At 38.8% G+C, this 14,851-nt stretch overlaps 1 protein-coding gene across 1 annotated transcript in view; it reads left to right on the top strand.

Annotated features, from left to right (window-relative positions):
• Window positions 1-14,851, top strand: part of PPP3CA (protein phosphatase 3 catalytic subunit alpha) — a 1,090,725-nt gene that overhangs the window by 424,408 nt on the left and 651,466 nt on the right. The gene's annotated exons all lie outside the window — the stretch shown is intronic.

Here is a 14,851-nt window from a genome sequence, read left to right as displayed (position 1 = left end):
AAGACAAAGGGGTTGTTTGTGTGAAAGTTGCTCAGAAGGGAGGCAGAAGAGAGGCAAGACCAGGAACTAGGTGGAAACAGCTGATGTGGCAGCTGTGTTCTTGAAACCCAATCTGTCAGGGAGGCGTGGCTGGAACCTCAGCACTCCTGTGTGTATTCATTTAGAACAGGGGTCTCAAACTCGCGGCCCGCGGGCCATTTGTGGCCCTCCGTACAACATTTTGTGGCCCATGGCCGGCCTTCAAATATCACAGTATTCGCGATTATTCGCTTACCGAATAATCGCAATAAAAATCACATTAGTAAGAAAAAAATCGCATTAAACATTCGCATACCCTGAGCAGTTCGGGGTATGCAAATGTTTGATGTGATTTTTTTTTGTGATTTTTTTTTCTTACTAATGCGATTTTTATTGCGAATATTCAGTAAGCGAATAATCGCGAATACTTTGTGTCTAGTGCAGACGCCATTTCCGCTGCTCCTGCCTGCTGTCCCTTGCATTATCAGAAGCCTAAGGGAGAGAAGTTTATTACAAAATTAGATTCTGTCATACCTTCATCACGACTTCATCAAAGCCTGCAGTGAAGAGAAAGATTGATGATGAGCACAGACAATTTCAGGAAAAGTGGAGACGCAGTATTTCTTTGTTGAGAACAGGGGCATCCCCACATGTCTTATTTGCTCAGAGAAAGTTGCAGTGCACAAGGAATACAACTTCAAATGCCATTATTCAACTAAACATGCTGAAAAATGTGCAAAATATCAAGGAAATGAGAGAGCCAAGTAGGTTGCCAGTCTTAAAGCATGTCTAATGAGGCAACAAGATTTTTTCAAGAGAGCAACCAAAGAGAATGTTGCATCAGTCGAAGCTAGTTACATGGTTAGTGAGATGATTGCTAAGGCAGAGAAACCATTCACAGAAGGAGTTTGTTAAAAAATGCATGTTACAGGCTGCAAGTATTATCTGTCTGGAAAAGAAAGGTCACTTTAGCAAAATCAGCCTTTCTGCCTGCCAACACAATGGCAGAGCACATTTCTGACATGTCAAGTGACATTTATCAACTGTGTGAGAAAGCCAAATGTTTTGATGCATACTCAGTTGCTCTTGATGAGGGCACAGATATAACAGACACTGCGCAGCTCACAATTTATGTCCGTGGTGTTGATTGCAATTTTGAATTGACAGAGGAGCTGCTCACAATAATTCCAATGCATGGCCAGACCACCGCTAATGAGATATTTTGGTATTGTGTGATGTCATTGAGAATGCAGGTTTGCCATGGAAGAGGTTTGTTGGAATAATAGCCAATGGAGTGCCATCGATGACAGGGAAGAAAAATGGACTGGTGGCACTTGTTCAAAAAAAACTTGAAGAGGAGGGTGTAGAGAAGGCCATTGTTCTTCACTGCATTATCCATCAACAGGCCATTTGCAGTAAATGCCTGCCATGTGACAATGTGATGTCTGTTGTTGTGAAATGCATCAACCAAATCAGATCCAGGGGCTTAAAGCACAGGAGGTTCCATGCTTTTTTAGAGAAAATGGAGTCAGAATGTGTAGATGTGCTCTATTTCACTGAGGTATGTTGGCTCAGCAGGGGAAATGTCCTGAAAAGATTTTTTTTGAGTTGAGAGAAGAAGTGAAATCTTTCATGGAGAAGGATGGGAATGCTGTTTCTGAATTGAGTGATCTCAAATGGCTCATGGACTTAGCTTTTCTTGTTGACATCACACATAAGCTGAATGTACTAAACAAGATGTTACAAGGCCCGGGGCAGCTTATCAGTGCTGCCTATGACAAAGTGAGAGCATTCTCCACAAAACTTGTGTTATGGAAATCCCAGCTCTCTCAGACAAACCTTTGCCATTTCCCAACATGTAAGGAACTTGTGAATGCAGGCATACCATTCAGTGGTGAGAAATATGTTGATGCCATTTTTAAGCTAAAGAAGGAATTTGATCACAGATTTGCAGACTTCAAAAAGCACAGAGCCACTTTCCAAATTTTTGTGGACCCCTTTTCCTTTGATGTGCAAGATGCCCCTCCTGTGCTTCAAATGGAGCTCATTGACCTGCAATGCAAATCTGATCTCAAAGCCAAGTTCAGGGAGATTAGTGGAAAAGCAAACATGCCTGGGCAATTTTTGAGAGAATTGCCCCCCAGCTTCCCTGAGCTTTCCCGAATGTTCAAGCGCACCATGTGCCTTTTTGGGAGCACATATTTGTGTGAAAAGTTATTCTCCACATTGAACTTCAATAAGTCAAAGTACAGGTCTAGACTTAATGATGATCATCTTCAAGCCATACTAAGGGTCTCAACTGCTTCCTCTCTAAAGCCAAATGTGGTTCAGATTTGTGAGAAGAAGCGCTATCAAGTCTCTGGCAGCAAGGAATAGGCAAAAGATGCCATGTTCAGAAGAACTGTTCATGATCTTCACTCAATGTTTTATTCATGTTCAGAAGAAATAATTAAAACTGTTAATAATGACGTTTGAGGACTTTTTTTTTTTTTGTGAAATCCCTTATATGGCCCTGCCTCACACCGACTTTGCCTCCTGCGGCCCCCAGGTAAATTGAGTTTGAGACCCCTGATTTAGAAGATAATAGTAATCAAAAGAAAATTAAGTACAAAGCCAGGTCCTCCTAGTGAGCTTATAGAAATGTTTACAGAGTTTGTTTAACCTGGTGACTGGCCAAATAATTGTGAATTTAATACAAGGATTTTCACACTTTTTTTTCAGACATTGAAATGAAAGACACTTCCACATTATCAGCAAATTCTACAATACAATCATCTGAACCAACACTGGGAACAACAGCAGCAAATATTAATGCAAAAACAACAACTGAAATGGTGTCTGATGGTAAAAACAACTCTAGTAAGCTTCACCAAATGCTAGCCAAAAAAATTAATGCTCCCTGTATTTATAATTAACCATAGAAAAAACAATTTGTGAGGCCGGGCGGTGGCGCTAGAGGTAAGGTGCCTGCCTTGCCTGCGCTAGCCTTGGATGGACCGCGGTTCGATCCCCGTTGTCCCATATGGTCCCCCAAGCCAGGAGTGACTTCTGAGCGCATAGCCAGGAGTAACCCCTGAGCGTACCGGGTGTGGCCCAAAAACCAAAAAAAGAAAAAGAAAAAAAAAAAAGAAAAAACAATTTGGGATCTTCTATGTAGTGTAATAAAGGCCTGTCTCTGATATTTCACTTAAGTCAAAGCCTGTGAATTTTCTTGAGGATTTTGAATATTAAATAAGAATCAAATACAATTCTAAAAGGTTACTTTAAAATATTTTAGGTTGTTTTACTAAATTTTAGAAGAGTAGAGCTGTAATATTCTAATGATCTCTGATCTGCTGAATCAAATCATAAAATACCCCTCAAGATATATAGCTGTACTATTCTCTTAATATTAGGGTTAAGTTCCCTAATTAATTTCATTTTTAATCATTATTTAATACGTAAAATGAATAGAAAGCACCATCTTAAGTTAGTACTTAAATACTTAAATATCTTACTCTTGCAATAAGAATGCCTTTAGACTTCAGAATTTTAGCATATTTAACATATAAGAAGAGTTTCACAATTCCTCTGTATACTGCTTGCTAATATTTGAAAACAAATGTTCACACACTTAAACAAATGGTGTCATGATTATTTATTGATGTTGTTTCACTGATTAGTTATTCACACATTAGATCAGGAACACCAGAAAATTCTGGATCATAACTTGATCAGCAAAATGAACTTTTAATTTTGTGAAAACATTTTACTGCAAATTTTATTTATATACCCCTTTCTCCACTAGAAAAATTACTTAAATTAATAATTTTAAAATAATCTTAAATGTTTAAGTATACCAAGGTAACAATTTGCAATTAATTTTTTCTCTGGACCTAAAATACAAAACTGTGAGTTTGTGTGTCTGCGTGTGTGTTTTCATTAGACCACCTAAGCACTCAGCACTTGTATTTCTCACTTTGAATAAAGTAGTCTGTAAAATGAAATTAGAAAAAGGTTTGCCCACTATAGCTATATAACAAGGGATGCTAGTACAACTCTAGAATTGACTGATTTTTGTGTGTGTATGTTTCCGGCCCACACCTAGCAATGCCTAGGTGTTACTCGTTGCTCTGTGCTCAGATATTACTCCTGGTGGGTTCAGGGGACCATACAGGATGCCAGGAATTGAACCTGAGTCACAGTGTGCAAAGCACTTGCCCTCTCCACTGTTTTATCTCTTCATACCTACAGATTTGACTGACTTTTCTTGAGTCCATGGCAGGTGAAATAAAATTGTGATCGATAATAATGTCATTATCTTATCAAAGTAGGAATCACTATCGTGCAACCCTCATATGTGTCTCAACAGCCAACAGATGATCTGTTAAACTTCACAGTGAAAGAGGAAGGTGAGTAATGATTTATTTGCCACCATTTTTCCCTTTAGATATAATTAATGTACCTAAAGGTCATAACTATGACATTTCAATAAGTTTTACTAGAGGCATGTAACTGTGCAATCACCACCATTAGCTAATTCCACCACATTTTCATTGTTTCCCAAATAACCACTGTCTCTAGTACCAATATCCCAATTCTCCCATTGGCCCAAGCCCTGGAAGTTACTAACCTACTTTTTAATTGGAGACTTCCCTATTCTAGAAATTTCATAGAAATATAATCATGACAAATGTTCTATTACATCTGGCTTCTTTCACAGCATAAAGTTCTCATATTCACCCCTATTCACCCAGTACAGATCTGAGTTTCTCTTCACAAAATGTCATGATTCTTTGGTAGGGAATATCATAAACAATGTTCTCATAAACAGTCAAGCATAAGCATCTCTATGGCATGTGTTTTCATGTTGTTTGGATATATATATCACCTAACCACCTAACTACTGAATCACATGGTACTCTGACTTTTTGAGGTACAAATTTCCACAGCATATGCCTATTTTATATTTCCACGAGTAATGCAGAAAGAATGTATAAAGTATCCTCTTTCTACCCAGTACTTATCTATCGTTTTTATTATTACCCTTCTGGTTGGTATGAAATTGTATTTCATTGTGTTTTAATTTGCATTTCTTTGATAATTAATGATGCCTTTCCATGTGCTTAGTGACCATTTGTACATCTTCCTTTTTGGTTTTAGGGTCACCCCTATAAAACTTGTTGGAACATAAATTATAGAAATACAAGTACTAGAACTAAAACCAGTGTTATCTTGATGTTGAAGTTTAAATAATCATTTCTCAAGCAAAATTTAGTTTTATCAAATCTAACACACACCTGTATGCACAAACATTACTTATAATTTAATTTGTACTTATAAAACTACATATACTTATTTACTTGTTTTTATTTGGGAGGAAACAACTAATCATAAAATCTAAAAGAGCAAATCATTTAAAGAATCATTCAAGATCATTTTCTTTCATCTTTTTTTATTTATTTATTTATTTTTTGTTTGTTTGGTTGGTTGGTTTGGGGCCACACCTAACAGTGCTCAAGGCTTTTTCCTGGCTCTGCAGACAAGGATCATTCCTGGTGAGGCTTAGCAAATCACATAGCATGTTGGAATTCAAACCAGGTTAGCTGGTGCATGGCAAATGCCTTACCAGCTGTACTATTGCTCTGGTTCTCTTTTCTTTTTCTCTGGTTTCAATCACTTCTCAACAGGAGTCCAGAATCTACTTTGTGTGATCCCAAATATATTCATAATTATTACTTTTTAATATGTTGATAAGTGTCAATCACCCAGGCTCTTTTCAACCAAGTCTAGAATTTGAAAATTCCAGTGACACCAGTAAAAGCTGAAAAGCTCTAACTTCAGCAGAAATACCTTTTATTCCATTTATTTTAGATTACCATGCATGTTTCTAAATATGTGTATTACTTTCAAAGTGTTTGGATTCCCTATTTCCTGACTCTCCAGAAGACACATGTCTCTAATTCTGTCCTTATCTTTGCAGCCTAGTCTACATAAATAAGAGGCAGTTCTCTAAATAGCCTCTCACACTGCCTTCTTGGCTCTCCCATTTTTCTGCTCTCCTGCTGCATCTTTCCCTATTCTGTTTTTCTGAGATCCAAATTCCCTTCGACCACCAGGACTGCTGTGCTGGCCTCATTAGTGAAGTATTCTTTAGGCTACCAGGATTGCTTTGCTTCTATGGTTTTCGATCTTAGCATAACTCTTCTCCCAACGATTTCTGAAAAGGAACTTATTTTGTTTTGTTTTGTTTTGAGCCACGCCCTATGGGTACTCAGGGCTTACTCCTGGCTCTGTGCACAGGAATCACTCCTGGTAGTGCTCAGGGGCCACATGGGATGCCAGGGATTGAACCTGTGGGTCAGCAGCATGCAAGGCAAGCGACCTTCCTGCTACCATCATTGCAGCCTCTCATTTTGTGTTTTCTAAACAAGCATATGTTCTTGGAGTTCTGGGAGAAGCAGAATCTTTACTGCCATGTTTCCCTCTGTCTTCAAGGGTTGAGTCTCTCCACGTTGGTGCCTTTTCACCTCCCATGTCCTCACAAACATCAGTTTAGCTTCCTACTAGAACAAAACATTTCTGTACTGCTGCACGCTTGACCTCCTTCCCCAATTCAATCCTTCAAGATGTCTCTAAAGTTCATGTCCATTTCCGTTCATTCATTGTCACCTTCAGCATTTGTGCTGTCTCCTACATTTCAATGTATTTCACTCTCTGCTTACCTGTCCCAAGGGGGTTTTTGTCACACAGCAAGTGGCCCGTCAGAGTTCTAATAGCTACTCCCTTCTTCTCACTTCAGTAGGGACCACCAGAAAAGAAGGCCTGAAAGGGTTAACAAAGACAATGGCAGTGAGTCCAACACCTACAGACCCTGTCTCAGCAGTACAAAGCTCACAGCCGAAGGGTAAGTAGAAGAAGCAGGGTGTTTATCAGATATGCACTGCAAAGCCAGGCTCTAGTTTCCACCTTTCATGGGAATGTCTGTCCCAATCAGGCAAACTCTGTGTCTCTTCCTCTCAGAGTAAGGGAGACTAGATGGCTTGACCATCTAGTAAATGAAATAAACTGTAAATTAAAAGGAGAAAAGTCAAATTCTGTTTGCTTGTTTTATTTTGGCCCTAGTCCATAGTTTCTTCCCTTTACCCCTTTATCACTTTATTAAAACCAAGTTACATAAATCAGCTAATGGAATGAAACATAGATCAGCTGTGTTACAGTTTTATTTGTGTGTCCATGTGCATGCAAAGTGGGGTTCCACACACATGTCACACCAGAAGACATCTGACTGACTTCAATGGGTGATTCTAACAGGGGCTCCTCTCCCTTCCCATCAGTCAGACCTAGTCTTGACTGTACACTCCTTATCACATCTCCTGGGTCTCAGCTCCCAGATGACCTTTAGTCCTTTATCCCCTCTTTCACCCTCCAGCTGCTTATTCAAATCCTAACCATCCATTAGGAGTCTCTATGAGAATTCATGTTCTAATTCCCGTCACTAAGTGTTGCCAAATACATATACCATGTACCTTATATTGGTGCACTTCTTATTCCAAAATGTGTTTGAAAAGAAAATAACTATTAGTGAAAAACCGGTCACACTTAGCATAAATAAGTATATTAAAATGACTATGAGGAAAACAAAATAATATTATAGCCTGTTTTTGTTTTGTTTTGTTTGGGGAAGAAGGTTTTAGCCACACCTGGAAATGCTCAGGGCCCACTCCTGACACAGGAATTATTCCTGGAATTGCTCAGGGAACATATGAGATGCTGAGGATTAAACCCAGGTCGGCCATATGTGTAGAAATTACTGAGGTAAGCTGCAGGGTTGTCAGACTTCTGCAGGCTTCCGAAATAGTTGCAGCAGCTGCAAGTCCATCTGCTGCTCAGCTAAAGAGGCCCAAGGCTGCCAGGGTCCTGTACTGCAAGGCTTGCAGGGGACCGTGGGGCCTAGCCTGTGGTTGGGGTGTCTTGCCCACCCAGGAATGCCAACATGTAGCTACCCCTCACCTGGGACTGAGAAGAGAGAGAACAGAGAAGTAGAAACCAAGTATCCTTTTTATGCCTCCTGAGGTCTGCTGAGATTGTCCAGACTGTTACTGGGAGGGGGTGAATAGATAGACAGAAATTCATTGGCACAATGAATGGCAGAATGAATGGTGGCTGGGGCGAAGCCTGGTACAAGAAAGAGAAAGGAATAGATACAATACAGGCAGCATGTCTCCAATGCTGGCCCCGTGGACCAGCGGATCTACTCTGGTCACTATCCCGGGTCCGCCTGCAAAGGTCAAAGTTTTTCCTTTTATAGATATCTGGCACGACAAGGGGTGTATCCAAGGGGCGTGTGTATGTGGTGTGTATAGGGTTCAGGTTCAACTGTCATTCGAGTAGGGCTATCCAAGGGGCATGTACAAGTCTAATTGCCATACATCAACATACATTCAAGGCAAGCATTCTGCCCACTGAACCATCTCTCCAGCTCTGTTAGCTAGATTTTGTGGCTTGTCAAGGGCTCTGAGTTGGAGGCAGGTTTGTTCTTGCTCAAAAAATAAAGATAACACATGTTAGGTATTAATGACAATTCACATCAAGTTAAAAAGATGAAACGACACACTGAAATAAAGTAGACATGCTAGAGAATAGAATTCTCATTAGAACTGCAGTCTTATTAATTTTCAAAGTCATCCCTGGTCAACCCTTTCACACCATACTGCACAGCACACATCACGTCACCCTTAAAATTTCATCCATTTACTTGACTGCTTAGGCTTATTTTTTCTCATAAATTCCTCATTTCCTTATGCTATTTATTTGGAAACACTGTCCTAACATTTCTTTCAAGCTATTTGACTACTTTAAATTACTTCATGTGGTAGGTCTGAGAGGAATGCTCAGGATCACACTGAAACCAGAAAGCAAAGCCTGTATGGGCTAAAGTTTAGCAGGCAAGCCCATTCACATTTCCTAAGACTTTCCCTTTGCAATTTAACAGACTTGCTGCTAACTATACCAACTTGGTTGGGTGGCTATTGTGGTGTTGGTGTTGAACTAGATTCTTTGGGGGCAGTTGAATTTTTGGACCACACCTGGTGATGCTCAGAGGTTAGTCCTGGCTATGCACTCACAAATCGCTCCTGGCTTGGGGGACCATATGGATCACTGAGGGATCGTACTGCGGTCTGTCCTAGGTTAGTGCGTGCTGGGCAGACATTGTACTGCTTGAGTCACTGCTCCAGTCCTAGATTTGACACATGGAAGGGGTCATTAGTCCCTGTACTAGTTTCCCAAGCCCTTAAACTATTTTATGTTCTTTCACTTTAACATTCAAGCATGTGTTGAGGCATAGTTATTTTTCTTTGTATGATATGACCCTTTAAAAGTATCCTCTAATTTTGAAGGGTATGGAAAAAAACTCAAAGGCTATATAGAAAGTTTCATTTTAAATTAGTTAAAAATTTTTTTATTCTCAATGAATTCTATTAGAAAAAAGGTTAGAGCCTGATATTATTCAAGATGAAAAAAGATTTTATTTTATTTTATTTTTTCACTTAAGTAATAGCTGATAAATATCTTAACTTCATCTTCCAACTACATTATATCATATTCAAATAATAGTGAATTTATTTGAAAAAGTAGGAAAGACTTATTAGAAGCTTTCCATTCAGAGCACTTCAGTGAAAGGAACCATGTCTATAAATGTACAGGAGGCTGAGCATTAGTGCCACAGTGACAGATCGGAATTTTAGTCATTCCCACTGCCCCACTGAGAAAATAGTATCACTCCTCACAGCTAACTAATATTTGCAGATCTGCAAGATGGAAATATGGCCTCCCATGTAGACCTTAGCAAACAAGTAATAACACTTTGCTTCCCAAAGAAACGGTAGCTACCATTCTCCAACTTTCAACCATAAAGAAAACATTTATTTTCTCTTAAAATTTAATCAGACAGGTAAGCTAGTCCGATTTCTTACTGCTATGCTCTTTTTTTTGCTCATCAATCTCAAATGTTTTCACTGAGACCTTTGCTGCCATATCCCAGGGAGGGCCCTGTTATCACAGCCCTCAGTACAAAACTGCTCTGCCTCTTCCAGTGGGTTCTGTTGAGCAAATAGAGCAGTGTGGAGAGTAGTAAGGATATGACTTATCAAAATGCTTAATATTTTCTGGTGGTGGCATTTGAACAAATTAGTAACCCGTGGAAGGTCCTAGTGGCCCAGAAGAAAGAGGAGAGAGTGGCAAATAGTGGCAGTGTCAGAGACATCCTGTGAGGAAGAAGCAGAGAGATTGCAGGGCAGCCTAATAATTAGTCAGAAACTGGAGTGAGTCAAGGCAACCTAACAACACCCTACAAAGATCTGCTAACCACAGGGAGAGAAGAATGGGGAGCAGCTGTTATGCCAGGAGAGATCTGGACTGTGATTTATAGCCAGAGCTAATGGGGGTAAGGAAAAAAGAAGAATCAAGAAAGTCCTTTTCCTCGTATAAATGTGCTCATGCTGTGTACACTCAGATGATGTGAGCTTTATTCTCTCTGGTGATTTTCCCTGCAGCATGCTCTTCAGGATTACATTTATGTTAAAGGAATTCCATGAGTTTCAAAGTTTCCTGGCATGGGTCTAGTAGGGATTGTGAAAGCAGCTCTGATCATCTTTTTCTTTTTTCTTCCTCTAAAGCTGAGAATCAAAGTTCAGTCCAAACAACCAAAAGACCAGGTAAGTTTATTTGCAGTCTCCTCTGAGAGTATTTATGGGTAAAACCAGATAGATTCATTCATGTGAGGTCAATTTAAGAACTTTACATGGCAACTAGCCCTGAGTAGAAAGGGCTAAAGAAAGGGAAAACAGGGACACCTGAGGTAAGTGGACTCAGAGACATCTGTGAGGCTAATGCTATCGTATCCAGCTTTGTCTGTCCTCAAGAGACCAGGCACTGCCTTATCTCTTTTCTGACGAGGCCTGGTCCTGGCACCCAGAAATGTATAGCCCAGAGTAAACCTAGCAGAGATTGTTCCCAGAAGTGCTCAGTTTAGCCATCCCTTAATTGTAAAAGGAACGAACTTTAGACAATATAGCAATAAAAATCGGAAAAGACAATAAAGCAAGTAAAGATGCCAGTGCTAAGAAACCTCAAAATTATAATTATTGGGAGAATTTATAAAAGTTTAAACACCATGATTCACAAGGTTGTTAATAATGTAGTTAGAGGGACCAGAGCAATAGTACAGTGGTAGGATATTCGCCTTGCACGCAGATGACCCAGGACCAGGACGGACCCTAGTTCAATCCCAGCATTCCATATGGTCCCCCGAGCATGCCAGGAGTAATTTCTGAGGGAAGAGCTTGGAGTAACTCCTGAGAACTGCAGGGTGTGGCCCCCCAAAAACAATAAAAATGTAGTTATAACTGTATGCAATGTCTTTTCAGGCATGCAATGTTCTAACACAAATTCCATCACAAGTGTGACCTTCCCTCCACGAATGTTCCAAGCCTACTTTTTAGTAGGCACAAACACATTTACTTTGTATTGCTTGGTACAACAAATGGAATTTTCCTGAAAATAGACAAATAGGAGAAAATTTGTGATATTTGTTATACTTCACAATGGAGGTACTAAATTCATTTTCTAAGGATTTACTGAATTAGTTGGTGCTGTTTATGCCTTCTTTGTTATCGTTTCCACTTACTAAGCTTGGTGGATATCTATTCAACTCTCCCATCAAATTTGCTGTGCTCTCACTTGGCTGATAGTATGGTGTAATTTGGAGATGTTGTGACCATGCACTGCACAAGCTGTGGCACTGGGTGTTTTTGTTTGTGGGAGAAGTTTAGGTCTGGCACCTACTGGGCCTCTCTGGAATGAAGGAAAAAATATCTGACTCAGGCCTCACAGTTTTCAGCCCACAGATCAATCTAACTGGGAAGATTTGGTGATTTGGCCTCTTTTTATTGGGGGATTTTTTTTAATCTTTCTCCATCATACATGGCATTTTAATTCAATCACTAATTCATAGATGTTTAATAGTGGTCATCACCTTTGAAATAAACTTAGAAATTTATATTTAACAGTTAAAATGGGAGGGGCTGGAGAGATAGCATGGAGGTAAGGTGTTTGCTTTCATGAATCCCAGCATTCCATATGGTCCCCCCGGCCTGCCAGGGGCAATTTCTGAGCGCTGCCGGTGTGACCCAAAAACAAAAAAATATAAATAAAAAATAAATAAAAAGGCGGGTAGGGCATTTGCCTTGCACAGAGCCAACTTGGGTTTAATCCCCAGCATCCCATATGATCCCAATAGAGACTGAGGTAACTCCTAAGCACTGTTGATTCTGACCCATAAATCTAATAAATAAATAAAGTCATGAAAATAGAGTGGTGCAAGCATATTTTCCTAAAATAACATTATAGTCTACCTTCTACCTATTTTGTCCAAAAAATTCAAACTAAAGTTATTGTGCTTTTAACTTTTAAATGCTTAATGATTGAAGTAGTCATTTTTATTATTATTTCTCAATGCTGTATTTTTGTTCTTATTTCTATCTACAAGTATTAAAATCCATTAGTAAGGGGCCGGAGAGATAGCATAGTGGTATGGTGTTTGCCTTGCATGCTGAAGGATGGTGGTTCGAATCCCGGCATCCCAAATGGTCCCCTGAGCCTGTCTGGGGCGATTTCTGAGAAAGAGCCAGGAGTAGACCTTGAGTGCTGCTGGGTGTGGCCCAAAAATAAAAAAAAAATCCATTACAAAAACCATTTGGGAAAAAAGCGGAGTCAAGCCATTAGTGTGAACCTAAGAGAGCCACTCCGGCCTGGCCACTGCTTCTCAGCTCTGGAGTTTTCCAGCCCTTGCCTTTGTATCTATCATTAGCAGCTGAGAAGTTACAGAATGGGAACTTGAGAAACTGCCAGTTGAAAAAGGATTTTTTATTTTGTTTAAAAGATTGTGTATGCAAAAATGCCAGCTTTATAATTTTTTGTACATAATGAAAAGTTCACTTATTAGACTATATTTATTTTGAGTATGTAAACCCTTTATCCTAAATAGATAATAGAAAAAGCATCAATTTAAAAAAATGGACAAGGAAGAAAATAAGATAAATTCTACAAGCCATAAGGACAGTCAGAACAGTATACCAGCACCTCAGATAGACATGTGTGACTAGAGACACAAAGGAAGATACAATAACAAGTTTTTTAAGAGCATCAATATAGAAAGGAGCTCTTATTCACTGCTGGTGGGAATGTTGTTTATTTCAGCCTTTATGGAAAATAATATGGAGATTTCTCAAAAAACTGAAAATTGAGCTCCCATATGTTCCAGCTATACCACTCCTAGGGATATACCCTAGGAACACAAAAACACAATACAAAAAACCCTCTGCATGCCTTATTTTCATTGCATCGCTATTTACAATAGCCATAACCTGGAAACAACCAGATGCCCAACAACATATGAATGAGTAAAGACACTGTAGTACATATACACAATGGAATACTATGCAGCCATCAGGAAAAATGAAGTCATGAAATTTTCCTATACATGGATAGACATGGAAACTATTATGCTGAGTGAAATAAGTCAGAGGGAGAGAGAGACACACAGAATAGTCTCACTCATCTGTGTGATTTAAGATAAATAAAAGACATTGCTGTAATGACTCCTTGAGACAATAGAGATGAGGGCTGGAAGGATGAACCATAATATAAAGCTTACCACAGAGTGGTGAATGCAGTTAGAAAAATAACTACACTAACAACTATCATGACAATGGTAGTGAGTGAGAGAAGTAGTATGCCTGTCTCAAATACAGGCAAGGGGTGGGGTAGGAGGGAGATGGGAAGCATTGGTGGTGGGAAGGTTGCATTGGGTAACGGTGGGGGTGTTCATTGTTTTATAACTGAAACCCAACTACAAACATGTTTGTAATCATGATGCTTAAATAAATATATATTTTAAGAGCATCAATATACTAACAAGTATAATTATATCATCTACTTTAAAACATCTAATTTAAAACTTTTTAAATCATTTATGTGTTATACAAGATGTTTAAATATATAATTTGGAGGCCAGAGATAGCCCAGGGATTAAGATATCTTAACCACAGTCAGTAGAGATTCTAAACACAGGAGTAAAGCCTGAGCACAGCCAGTCTAGTCCAAAACCCAAAAATTAATAACATTTGCATAATAATTACCCATATGATGAAAGCTAGACATTACTTAAAAGAATTAGTATTTCTCTTCTAAGCAAAAGAGTTAGAATCCTAGCTCAAAGAAGTTTCAGGCAATTTCCTTTCTAAAATAAACATTAGCTAATATGATTTCAGTCTTTGGCTAAATTATAGACAGTTCTCACATTTAAAATATTCTTTCATGTTATCTGGCCTTTATTTTTTTGGCCTTAATTTTTAAGAAAAATTCACTTCAAAAGCTATTATTAAGGACCTAGTAATAGATTGCTTTGTGAGCTACATTTTGGGAAATTTAGAATACATAAGCAACTGTACCTACAATGTGACTTTATAGGAAAGAATATATTTATAACACAAACATGTTTGTACCAAGTACCAGTAAACAAGCGAACCTTATTTTTTTTACTTATTTTTCTTTTTATAATTAATATATTTATTTAAGCGCCATGATTTCAAACATGTTTGTAGTTGGCTTATAGTCATAAATAGTATGCCCCCCTTTACCAGTGAAACCATACAAAAATATTAACATACATTTACTAGCATTTGTAGCCATGGAGAAAGATTGACTGTCCCGAAATTCTTCAGAAAACCATCACCAAAATCAAGCTTGAACCTCCAAGAGCTCTAATGTCAAAATTATGCTCATGGCCACT

Source organism: Suncus etruscus, chromosome 14, assembly GCF_024139225.1.
Source record: "Suncus etruscus isolate mSunEtr1 chromosome 14, mSunEtr1.pri.cur, whole genome shotgun sequence".
NCBI lineage: Eukaryota > Metazoa > Chordata > Mammalia > Eulipotyphla > Soricidae > Suncus > Suncus etruscus.
This window is presented reverse-complemented; position numbering and strand designations above follow the sequence as displayed.